Here is a 13,131-nt window from a genome sequence, read left to right as displayed (position 1 = left end):
CCCCTTCCTCCATATATATATATATATATATAACTAGAGAATACACATATACACAAAACAAAATACACATACATCTGCATATAGCTGAGACCCTTAGTCAGCTACCCCCTGCCCCCACTTGGAGTTAAAGAGCCTAATTGATCTGGAGACAAAGGATCTTTAAATTGTAAGCAATTATTTGTCTGTATTAGGGCTAAGAAGTGGAACCTAATATTGCTTGTATATTTTTATACACTAATTACTAAATTAAATTTAATTTTCTTGTTTTACCACCTTTATTCTGGTCAGGGAGCTTGTTGAGTTTGCATCCCTTTCAAAAACCATCAGAATCGATAGAGAGTTGAGCCTCACCTCTTGGAGCCTTCAGCAACAACCCTCAGCAAATGTGTGCCCACTCTGCCAAAAAAAAGTGTTTGTGGTAGTTGTGGGATCAGGCTTTGAGGTTAGACTAGAAGGCCTGACTCGCAGTCAAAGTTCCATCTTAAAGGAGTTTAGTGGGGTTAATGTCTGTGCAGGCAACTGGAGTTTCTCCACACCAACCAATGCTTTCAATTGACCCCAGATAAAGCATATTATTTATTTTATACAAAAGTTCTTTACACATGTTAGCAATCGGTGTGATTAAAACACTGGTAACTTTGACAAATCAGCAGTTAGGAGAGATACTTTTAAGTATGTAATGCACATTTCCAGTGCGAGCAGCGCCCTCTGTTGGTAATGTAGGTAATAACACAGTAAGCAGTGCCATCACGAAAGTGATTTTTCTCAGTGGAGGAGAAACTCAGCGCTCTTACAAACCGGGTTCTTTATCTGAGATTGTTTTGTTTGTAGCGTCTCCCATGTTGTCGGAAGTGTGTTTTTGGATTTGTGTGTGCTCCTCATGGGTACCACCGTCTCCTCTGTTTTCACCCGGGGAAAAGTAGCTGCGGTACAAAAAGAGGAAACACAAGAGCACCCAGCATCAGTAAATCACCATGCAGCTCAGAGAGAGATACAGGGGGTACCCATCACCACCCTGCAGGGTAAGTGCACTAAACACAGGGAGAGTTGAAGAAGTAAAGAGAATGAATGACGATTGGGCTGGATATTAAGAGAAGTCAAGGTACATTAGGAAAGTTTGTTGTTTTAGTACTAATGCTTCTATTATTGATACTTTTACTACTACTATAATTCAAACTACTGCTTTTACTACAACAACTACTACTAATAGAATGACTACTACAACTACAACTACTACTACAACTACTACTAATAGAATGACTACTACTACTACAACTACTACTACAACTACTACTAAGGGCGGCACGGTGGCTATGTGGGTAGCACTGTCGCCTCACAGCAAGAAGGTCCTGGGTTCAATCCCCAGGTGGGGCGGTCCGGGTCCTTTCTGTGTGGACTTTGCATGTTCTCCCCATGTCTGCGTGTGGGTTTCCTCCGGGTGCTCCGGTTTCCTCCCACAGTCCAAAGACATGAGAGTGAGGTGAATTGGAGACACTAAATTGTCCATGACTGCGTTCGATATAACCTTGTGATCTGATGAATCTTGTGTAATGAGTGACTACCGTTCCTGTCATAAATGTAACCAAAGTGTAAAACATGACGTTAAATAATAAACAAACAAACAATCTACTAGTAGAATGAATACCACTACTACTACCACAACTGTGGTTTGGGACATGTTCACAGTGGACTGATGATTGTAGGATGTGCAGTGGACAATGATAGTGAGGTGTGAAGTTTGGGGGCATGTCCACAGTGAACAGATGATTGTGGGGTGTATGGTTTGGGACGTGCCCACAGTGGACTAATGACAATAAGGTCTGTTAATAATAATGGCTTTAACTTAACGTGTTAGAGTCTTAACTTTGTAGAAACAGTAACATACTTTATTAAATAGAAATAGATGTGACACAAATATTGCTCTTTATTTTTTCACGTGTTATTATTATTATTTGTATTATTAAGAGACAATCCTAGACCTTTGCTTGCTCATAAACAACTCAGCCTTTTGTTACTGTAATTTTTTCATCCAATCATGACAGCATTTGTTTTATTTTAGGTGTTTTGATTTCACAGCAAGGAAACCCAACAAAACCAGACCAAACCAGCTGATATCATCGAAACAGCTTAGTGGGTTTGGGGTGTTTTTTTAAAGCATGGATGGTGTTGTGTGTTTGTCATGGTAACCCCTGTGGCCTCTGTCCAAGCAGGCTAACATTTTCAGTGTAGTCGTGCTTTAGAGAATACATAATAATCACACAATCTTACTATTTAATCTGATGCCTGGAGCATGCACTCGGCTGAGTGGGCAGAACAAAGCCACTAGAATTCATTACAAATCCAAGTGGGAACCACGCACCGGGGCCTAATTTGCAGGACGACTGCAGAGAAGGCAATTAACATTTTGTCCCTTGGCCAAAATTACCAGCAATTAAGAGGAATAAAATTCGGCCTCTTTATTTCTCAATCACACTGAAGGGCTGTAAGAGGCTAAATTAGCATGTGTTGCTAGGGTCAATTTGCACCAGGGTTTTTCCAGTTGCGTTACGTTGACCCATTCTGAGCTTGTGTATTTCTTCAGTTACTGATGTACTCATTTATATTTAGCAGTTCTGTTCTGTTGGTGTTCTCAGCTCCCAAATAATTAAAATGGTAAAATGAAGGGTGAGATAGAATATAGGCAAACATGCCCCTGTTCAGACTCTTTAGGTGTGTGTTGCAACGCTCAAATTTAGACTGAGCGTATTCATACAACAACAAAAAATATATAATTCAAATCATCGCATTCTGTTTTGATTAAATTTTTGACTTTTTATTAGCGGAGCCTAGGGGAGTAAGGTTGCCTGGGCTTTATTAAAATTGTGACCTCTGCTATCTGGTTAAGGTGCCTGCAGTGGTGGGGTACTTGCAGAGTTCAAAGTGTGTTTCTCTGTACGGCTCTTATCAATGTGGTAGTTTTAGCTCTCCTCAAGTTATAGTTACAAGTTTACCTACACCTGAAAGGAACATATATGTTATGTCCTGTAATTGCAGTGATTTCTGTGATTTCTATACATGTTGCTTATCAACTCAATCTACTGATTTTGGTGGCTATTAAAAGCTTCTGGAACAATAATTTTTTAAGCAATATTTGAACATTTTACTTGGCAGAATTGTAGTTTACCCAAATTTATTAGTTTTATGGCAAATACTTGACTTTCTGAAATGCACTCTTTCTGGCAGTGGAAGAGCCCCAGAACATAATACTACCACCACCAAGTAAAACCTGAAGATAAAGGTAAAAATAGCTTTAACTGACTGAGTTTTTTTTTAGTTCAGTGGCTAGAGTTAAACTAGTACTACTAATATGGGCACATAGAAGGACTAGCTATAGTCACTGACTATGAATTAGTAGACCGTGCTTACATTGCAGAGTTAAGCTCACTGATTACAATATTTGACTATTGATTGTTTCTAAATTCATCCCCATAACTGCCAAGTTTCTACTGAGACTTAAGGCCCTTATTCCACAATGGCTGTATTGTGTTCTGTCACAGTTTTGAGTTGCTTTGGATGAAAGCTCCTGCTATATTTTAAGAAAACTCAAATGTACATGTTAAGAGAATTAAATTCGTGATAGTGTGTGTTTCAGTTAGTCATTGAAAACGAACAATTGCATAAATCATTGAAATTATAACAACACACTTGGATGGGAGTCGATCCTTGAGGAGTCGACTCTCCGTTTTACGCATTGTGAACTAGGAGTTGACTTCAAAATTTGAGTCAATCCGAATCGATTCGTTTACTTCGTATTAGACTCAGTTTCATTCGTTTGTACACGACGAAGTTTGAGTTCGCAGCGGCGTCGTTTAAAATTACGTCTTTATAAAATACTTAAGTAATTAAATAGTTTTTTACTGTAAAAGAAACAAGAAAGAAGTCTTATATGAACGTTGTAAGCTGTTGTTAAGCTAATTTAGCTAATGTTAGATTTATAGTTTTGCTTTCTAAAGTAAACGGGAGTATTTTATCATCAATGTTCAGATTCATTAAGGTTTAAATTACTCTTTACCCAAAGAAATTCAAAGTCAGCAGCAATCTTTACCAACTTAACGACCCATGACCCTGGTGAGTGGTTGTTTTTTATGCAATGGACTGTCAGATTTTTACATACTGTCTTTGGTTATGAATTCTCACATACTGTCTTATCCTGATCAGGGTCACAGTATGTCCTGCATTACCTGGAGACACTGGGCGCAAAGCAGGACCAAGTGACATGACATACATGACTCTTACAAGTGTACTTAAACTTTTGACTTTAATTCTATAAATTCATCCATCCAACCAACCCACCCACCCACCCACCCACCCATCCATCCAACCCACCCATCCATCCATCCATCCATCCATCCACCCATGAATATATGAATATATCAGTTAAAAATATATACATATATCAGTTAAAAATGAGAAAATAAATAAACCCATTTCTTCCTGCAAACTGTATTAGGGATACAATTTCAAGCTTTGAAAAAAAAAGGTTGGTAATAACCTGACAGCAATTCTGATGTGTCGATTCTAAATAAAGGCCTTTATATTGTCAAATTTCCATTATTTTATTCTAGACTGTTATTTAAAAGAATTCTCTTGTTTCCACACAACAATTCCACTTCATAATGATAGTACACCATCTGTAGATGTCACTCAGTTAATATCAAGCAATTCTGATTTGTCTTTTCTAAATAAAGGCCTTTATATAGTCAAATTTCTATTATTTTCAATCTAGACTGTTATTAAAAGGAATTCTCAGGTTTCCACACAACAATTCCACTTCATAATGATAGTACACCATCTGTAGATGTCACTCAGTTAATTTCAAGCAATTCTGATGTATCATTTTTAAATAAAAGCCTTTTCTATTTTCACATTTCTATTAATTTCACTCTAGATTGTTATAAAAAGGAATTCTTTAGTTTCCACACAATAATTCTACTTTATAATGATAGTACCCCATCTGTAGATGTCACTCAGTTAATATCAAGCAATTCTGATGTGTCATTTTTAAATAAAGGCCTTTATATTGCACATTTCTATTATTTTAATTCTACAGTATATTGTTATTAAAAGGAATTCTCTAGTTTCCACACAACAATTCCACTTCATAATGATAGTACACCATCTGTAGATGTCACTCAGTAAATATCAAGCAATTCTGATGTGTCATTTTTAAATTAAGTTTTTTATATTGCCACATTTCTATTATTTTAACTCTAGACTGTTATTAAAAGGAATTCTCAGGTTCCCACAGAATAATTCCACTTCATAATGATAGTACACTATCTGTAGATGTCACTTAGTAAATATCAAGCAATTCTGATGTGTCATTTCTAAATAAAGGCTTTTATATGGCCACATTTCTATTATTTTAACTCTAGATTGTTATTAAAAATTATTCTCTAGTTTCCACACAATAATTCCACTTCATAATGATAGTACACCACCTGTAGATTTCACTCAGTAAATATAAAGCAATTCTTTTTTGTCATTTTTTAATTAAGTCCTTTATATTGCACATTTCTATTATTTTATTCTAGACTGTTATTTAAAAGAATTCTCTTGTTTCCACACAACAATTCCACTTCATAATGATAGTACACCATCTGTAGATGTCACTCAGTTAATATCAAGCATTTCTGATTTGTCTTTTCTAAATAAAGGCCTTTATATAGTCAAATTTCTATTATTTTCAATATAGACTGTTATCAAAAGGAATTCTCAGGTTTCCACACAATAATTCCACTTCATAATGATAGTACACCATCTGTAGATTTCACTCAGTAAATATCAAGCAATTCTGATGTCATTTTTAAATTAAGTTTTTTATATTGCCACATTTCTATTATTTTAACTCTAGACTGTTATTAAACAGAATTAGTGAGTGTAAACTACAGATGGTGTACTATCATTACAAAGTGAAATTGTTGTGTGGAAACAAGTAGATTCCTTTTAAGAACAATACAAATTAAAGAGCTAAGATTAAATTTTAGTTGACTTTAAATTTAAAGTAAAATCATAATGTCAGGTTATTAGCAACTATTTTTTTTCAAAGCTTAAAATTGTATCCCAAATACAGTTTGCAGAAAGAAATTGTTTTTATTTAATTATTCAATTTTTAACTGATATATTGATATGTTTTTTAACTGATATATTTGCATAATTTTAACTGATATATTTATATATTTTAACTGATATATTTTTATATATATTTTAACTGATATATTCATATTTTTAAGTGATATTTTTATATTTATTTTAACTGATATATTCATATTTTTTAAGTGATATGTTTATATATATTTGTAACTGATATATTTTAATATTTTTAATTGATATATTTTCAACTGATATATTTATATATTTTTAACAGATATATTTATATATTTTTAACTGATATATTTTTAATTGATGTAGTCACGTTCTCGTCGTCAGTGACTTTTTTTTATCAGTTTTACCAGACGCTATTACCGTAATGTTTAGTATACGCACATCATCAGAAACAACGTGGGTCTGATTTGACTGAGCATTTCGAAGTGGAGGCTGGCTTGACCGCAGTGTTTTGCTCAAGGGCCAAACAGTGGCAACCTGGCAGTGGTGAGGCTTAAACTGGCAACCTTCTGATTACTAGTCCAGTACCTTATCCACTAGGCTACAAAACTTTCTTGTTAATTGTTCTGCTCGTTCAGAGCTTGCATTGAAATTCCAAGACTGCAATAACATACGTACATGTCCCATATGAACGTTTGATTCTAAATGGTATGTTCACACCACTGATTTCATCCAGCTCTACTGTTAAATCGTTTCACTAAAGTGGTGCCCATACAGTAAATCCCAATGATTCTGTTAGTCCATGTTCCGTCTTGATATTTGAGTTCAGTTTTATTAAAGTGTACAACAATATAAAAATGTCTTCAGTTTTGCTGCATTAGGAACTCTTTTGCTCTATGAATTTCAAGACAGTCTTCATTATTGTACAGTTTGTTTGTAGTTTACTATAGTACATGTACTTATTGCTTTTGTCCAAAGCAACTTACAGTCCAAGCAGTTGAGGCTTATCTGCCTTGCTTAAGGACCAAACAGTGGCAACCTGGCAGTGATGGGGCTAGAAACCTTCTCAGCAACCTTCTGAGGTCCAGTACCTTAACCGCTCAGTTACCACTGCCTGTGTGAATATGTTGTCCTCTTAAGGTTTGAAATATCATTGAGAAAATATTTTTCTCATTTTAATTGAATATTTAATCGTTATAAAGGTTTTCCGGCATCTAAGGTGCATCACCACAAGAGGGCTCCCCTTAACCACGAAACTTAAAACGAGTATGTAAGAATTGAAGCCAGAAATGCGTGTAACTTGTTTTCAGGAGACATTGTGTACAGTCTCATGTGTTATTAGTGTGATTTGCACTTTATTCTTGAATTGCAGGTGTTTACCTTTATGTGATTTATACCATATCTGTGTGGCTTTCATTATCATACCAAATAGATAGTGACAAAAGGAAGATAGATGAATAGACAATCATTTGTTTATTTCTTATTTATATCTGTTTTGTTCTTGATAATGGTCATGGTAGGTCACTTACCCACTATTCACTCACTCACCCACACCTAGGGGCAATTTAGAGCATCCGGACCACTTCTACATGTTTTTGGGAGGTCAAATGCAGCTAAATTACCTGAAGGATACATTAGTTTACTTGCTTTAATGCAACCCAGCTGCTCAAAAATCTTGGCAGTGACCCATGTTAAAGTTTCATCCTTCTGTGTTGTCGTTTTCAGCCACCTGAGGGGGCTCAGAGGTTCACATGATTGATGTGTCAGTGCGCCTCATCGAGCGTCAATTCGCTCCAGATGGGAGTATTTCTTTATATCACTGTATCTTGCCAGCTTGTCCTTCACACCTGTTTTTCTCTGTGAAAACATGATGGTGGGCTTTGTCCAGTCTGTTTTTCTGCTGGCATGGGATGCTAGCATACTTTATCTAATTGCCAAGTGAGGAAACTCAGCTGGCATTGCGGCAGTCTGGGGGTGACACGTTTGTAACTGTCTCATTTCACACATCTTTTGCTATGAGTACTTTCACAGCTTGTAGTTGCTTGTTTTTAAATGTAAAACTACAAATTTTTCTTTACAAAATGTTTCTTAACCATAATGTAATACCTTGCCACAGAGCATAGTAAAATATGTTCACAGAGAGAATCAGGATTTATTTAGAAATGGACTAAGACCCACAAATTTTGGACCAAGGTTCACTTGTTTGATGTAATGATGAGTACAGCCAGTGCTGGAGCCTATCCCAACTTTTTAATGGGCGCAAGGCACACAGTAACACCCTGGACAGGGTGCCAGTCCATCACAGGGCAGACACACATACATACACCCATTCACCTATAGGGCAATTCAGTGTCTCCAATTGACCTGACTACTTGTTTTTGGACTGTGGGAGGAAACCGGAGCTCCCGGAGGAAACTCGCGCAGACACGGGGAGAACATGCAAACTCCAACCCAGCCACCGTGCCGCCCACAGTCTGGTAAATTGTGGGAAAAACTCTTGACCAATCTTTAAACAACCATGTGTTTAGTTGGGTGCATGTAATGAGTTGAATAAGAATGAAATTAGGACTTAGTGTTAAAAAAAAATTTCATTCTTGCAGATGATGGTGAAATGATGAGTTGCGTAACGGTTATGTAAAAAAGAACTATTTTATTTTGTTTAGACTCTTGATCCAAGTAGCATTGTATTGTTCTGGCCTTTTCATTTTTTAAAAAAAATCACTTTTCATTCAGCAGCTATTGTGCTTCTTTATTTTAGCCACTTCAGAAATCAGCAGCATTGAGGTTTGTTCTACCGCGAGGAATTAAATGGCCATTGTACGGTCGATCGAGACATTTCACCATGTCTAATGATAATCTGTAAAGTTTTGATGTGGCTGTGGCTTCATGTTTAGCCAGCTAACCACAGGCTTAATGAAAAAGGGAAGACATTTGTTTTGCCATAATCTAAATAAAAAAATCCTGATAGCCATGCTTATTAGCAGTGCACAGAAAGAAGTGGTGTCAAAACAGAATGCTAGACAAAATAACAGGCGCCTCAAATAATAAATATGCTTATGAATACTTCACAGCGTTGTCAACAAAAAGATTAAGAGCACATACTTTTCAAAAATAGGACGGTAATCCTTATTTTGTAATTGGTCACTGCAGTATTTATCAGCTGTACACAGGTGCACATCAAACAAGTGAACCATTATCCAAAAATTGTGGGTCTCAGTCAATTTCTAAGTAAATCCTGATTCTCTCTGTTGTTGGTGTGAACACATTTTACTTTGCTCTGCACCAATATATTAGATTATGGTTAAGAAACATTTTGTAAAGAGGAATTTGTAGTTTTAAGTTTAAAAATAAGCAACTATGAGCGGTGAAAGTACTCATAGCAAAATATGTGTGAAATGAGGCAGTTACAAACGTGTCAACCCCAGACTGCTGCAATGCCAAATGAGTTTCCTAAATATAGATAAAGTATGCTGGAAAGATGACCCACGTGGAAGACGGGCTTGCTAAATATCAATTAAACTTAAAATTTAGTCTTCATGTGATAATCTATGTAAACTACATATTTAAAGGTGCACTATATGATATAAGGTACAGTATGTGGACCCTGACCTAAATGGTTGAACAAATCATGGTTGTTTTTGTGAAGCCCAGCAGTGGTGGGCAGTTGTTGCTTAGTGGTTAAGGTACTGGACTAATAATCTGAAGGTTGCCGGTTCAAGCCCCACCACTGCCAGGTTGCCACTGTTGGGCCCTTGAGCAAGGCCCTTAACCCTCAATTGCTTAGATTGTATACTGTCACAACTGTAAGTTGCTTTGGATCAAAAAGCATCTGCTAAATGCTGAAAATGTAAATGGTGGTGCTTGAACCATCAACATTCAGATTACTAAGCCAGTCAGTACCTTAAGTTATGAACTACACAGCACATTGTGTTTACATCTGAACCACAAGATAAACAGTTTGGCCGAAGTATGTTTACAACCCTGCACAAAGCAAGATCCATTAAAGATAAGATTTTAAGTCTGGTGTGGACGAACTCTGTGGTCTGCACATAATTATATAGATGGACCAAAATGACCATCAGCTGAATTTTTAATGGCTCACTTTGAGGTCAGCATGTGGTCATGAGTCTGTATTTTTATCATCATCCTATTCTGGAGCAAGTAGCAATGGTTACGTTTTATGTTTGACAGTTATTCCGGATTGTACTTTGATTTTAATTTTGTACCACCTGGACAGGTGGAGCTAAAAATAGAACAAGTTTTGACGTGCTTGTGACGCATGATGACAGGAAGATCATGTTACTGAGAATCTCCTCTTCGGACTGACAACATATATATGAGCTTCTCAATTATACAGCTATTTTTGTGCTGTGAGATGTGAGATATTACCTGCTCTAATGTGTCATGTTTTATTCACTACCAGCGTCATGGCTGATAGATAACAAGCTGGAGCAGAGCCAAACCTTCGATATCAGAGCGGAGGCCATTAATCAGGGTCATTTGGCACTGCACGGTATATTTAGAAAATTTTATTCCAGCTAGTTTCATCTGGTCTTCATCACAGGTGCTCTGACGTCTCAAGGATTTAAATAACCCTTTATCTCAACACATTTCTGGTGGCTTATTTATAAAAAGATCAGCCTATTAAAGCTAACTGAAATGGTCATAAAACAGCATGTCTTGTTCTAAAGGCTCATTTGCCAGAAATATAGTTAAAATTAAAAGTTTAAGTGGACATGTAGTAATGGCACTCCAGGGATTTTAATCATTTCTGTGTATTTTTTTTTTCCGACTGAATAATTGAAACTTGTGCTTGTTTGTCCAAAATTTTTTGTTTACCATGTTTTATATTTCGGACGGCACGGTGGCTCAGTGGGTAGCGCTGTTGCCTCACAGCAAGAAGGTCCTGGGTTCGAACCCCAGGCCGGGCAGTCTGGGTCCTTTCTGTGTGGAGTTTGCATGTTCTCCCCGTGTCTGTGTGGGTTTCCTCTGGGAGCTCCGGTTTCCTCCCACAGTCCAAAAACATGCAGTCAGGTTAATTGGAGACAGTGAATTATTATATTGTCCTATAAGTGAATGGGTGAGTGTGTGTGTGTGTGTGTGTGTGTCTGCCCTGAGATGGACTGGCGCCCCGTCCAGGGTGTTACTGTGTGCCTTGCCCCTCGCGACTCTAATTGGAAAAGCGGTTAAGACAGTGAGTGAGTGAGTGTTTTATAGTTCTGGCAATTTATTTGTAGTAAGTAAAGTTTACATTTATGGTTGTAAGCAGTGGACATTGTTTACTCAGCAAGATGTGTCCCAAATTCCATTGAATTGTGCTACCATATTGTTAGTAGTGCACAAATACATACTGTGTAGTAGAGCAGGTGTGGTTTGGAACACAGCCTATCTTCAGAACCTACAGATGTGTCAACTCCAGACTGCTGCAATGCCAATTGAGTTTCCTTAATATAGATAAAGTATGCTGGCGACATAAGTGCTTTCCAAAGAGGAAGACAGGCTTGCTAAATATCAACCAAACCTGTTCATCATTTAGTCTTCATGTTAAAATATTTGTAAACTACATATTTACAGATACACTGTATGACAAAACGGACAGTTTGGAGACTTCTGACCTAACTGGTTGGACATCCCATTCCAAAATCATGAGTTCATCTTCAGGACCTGCACTGAAGTTGGTTCCACCTTTAAAGCAAACCAAAAAAATCTTTTCCCACCCAGCTTAAAGCCAGAAGCACTTACCAATTTCTCAAGACTTTTAGTGACACATGCAAATTCCACATGACACAGTTATGCGACAAATCCCAGAATGACTCCATCATATCCAGAGGACCAATCACAGATTGCGAGTCTGTGACATCATCCCATCACAGCTCTAGTGTGTTGCTAGGTTTAGCTCCAGTGTGTTGCGCTGTTTTGATTCATTAAATAAATCTAAACCTGTAACAGCTGTTCCAGGATTTATGTGCTCAGCTCATGTAAATATTATTAAATATTATTAAGCAGACTTTATTTTTTTTGGCAAAGCCTGTAAATGAACGAAACAAAGCACTGACTTCCTGCATGCCCAACAGAGACAAAGAATTAAAGCGATTACTGACTTGATGGTGTGAATGGTAACAAGAGTGTTTCTGGCTGGACAAATGTAAACAGCATTAAAGAAGATGTGAGATGGGACAGGGAGATATAAAACACGACCTGCTCCAGGAAGACTCTCGTTAGAGCATTCATCCAACACCTCATCTTCTTCGTACTAAATGTCCTTTTATAGAGCCGCTCAGTGCTTTAAAGTCATCACTGTAGCTTACAGAGCAACTTTTAGCTCTGAACTGCGCACATCTACTGATCTCCATGTGTGTCTTCAGACTCCTTCAGTTCAACACAGCTTACGGCTTTACATACAGGCGTTGATGTTTGACTAGAAGCCCTGGCTCACAGTCAACATTTCGATTCATCCATAGATTAGATTAGATTCAACTTTATTGTCATTGCACGTGTACAAGTACAAGGCAACGAAATGCAGTTTAGCATCTAACCAGAAGTGCAATAAGCAGCAAGTGCAGGATAAACGGTATCTTTGATATACATTACATACAGGATATGGGCAGTGGTATGATCAAGATATACAGGTGAATATACAGTAGTATTGAATGTGATATTAACAAGATATATGACTAAAGACAATGTACAGATTAAGGTGCAGATTAAGATTAAGGTGCTATGCAGTTTAAGGTGATACAGATTAAGGTGCTATGAACATATAAAGGAATGTATATATAAATATGGTAAATAGATGTATACGGTATAGATGGAAATAATGAACAAATGAGATATGTACAAATAAGGTATTATACTAAGCAGAAAAGGTTTGTAGTGCAACCTTTACCAGGAGGAGAGATGTGGGGGGTTAATGGGGGACAGAGTTCAGTATGGAGACAGCTCTGGGGAAAAAGCTGTTTTTCAATCTGCTGGTGTTTACTGTAGCTCAGTCAGGTCTCTCTACAGGCCACTTGGGTTCCTCCACACCAACCATATCAAACCATGTCC

The 13,131-nt window shown here is 37.1% G+C and overlaps 1 long non-coding RNA gene across 1 annotated transcript in view; it reads left to right on the top strand.

The window, feature by feature from the left end:
• The first annotated feature begins 955 nt into the window (after positions 1-955).
• LOC134324742 (uncharacterized) overlaps positions 956-13,131 on the top strand; it is a 48,543-nt gene continuing 36,367 nt past the window's right edge. Inside the window, exon 1 of the long non-coding RNA XR_010014221.1 lies at positions 956-1,022. This is a non-coding gene — a long non-coding RNA (uncharacterized LOC134324742). The remainder of the gene's footprint in view (positions 1,023-13,131) is intronic.

This window comes from Trichomycterus rosablanca, chromosome 12, assembly GCF_030014385.1.
Source record: "Trichomycterus rosablanca isolate fTriRos1 chromosome 12, fTriRos1.hap1, whole genome shotgun sequence".
In the NCBI taxonomy this organism is placed as follows: Eukaryota; Metazoa; Chordata; class Actinopteri; order Siluriformes; family Trichomycteridae; genus Trichomycterus; species Trichomycterus rosablanca.
Note: the sequence above shows the minus strand (reverse complement) of the source record. Positions and strands in the feature narration are given on the sequence as shown.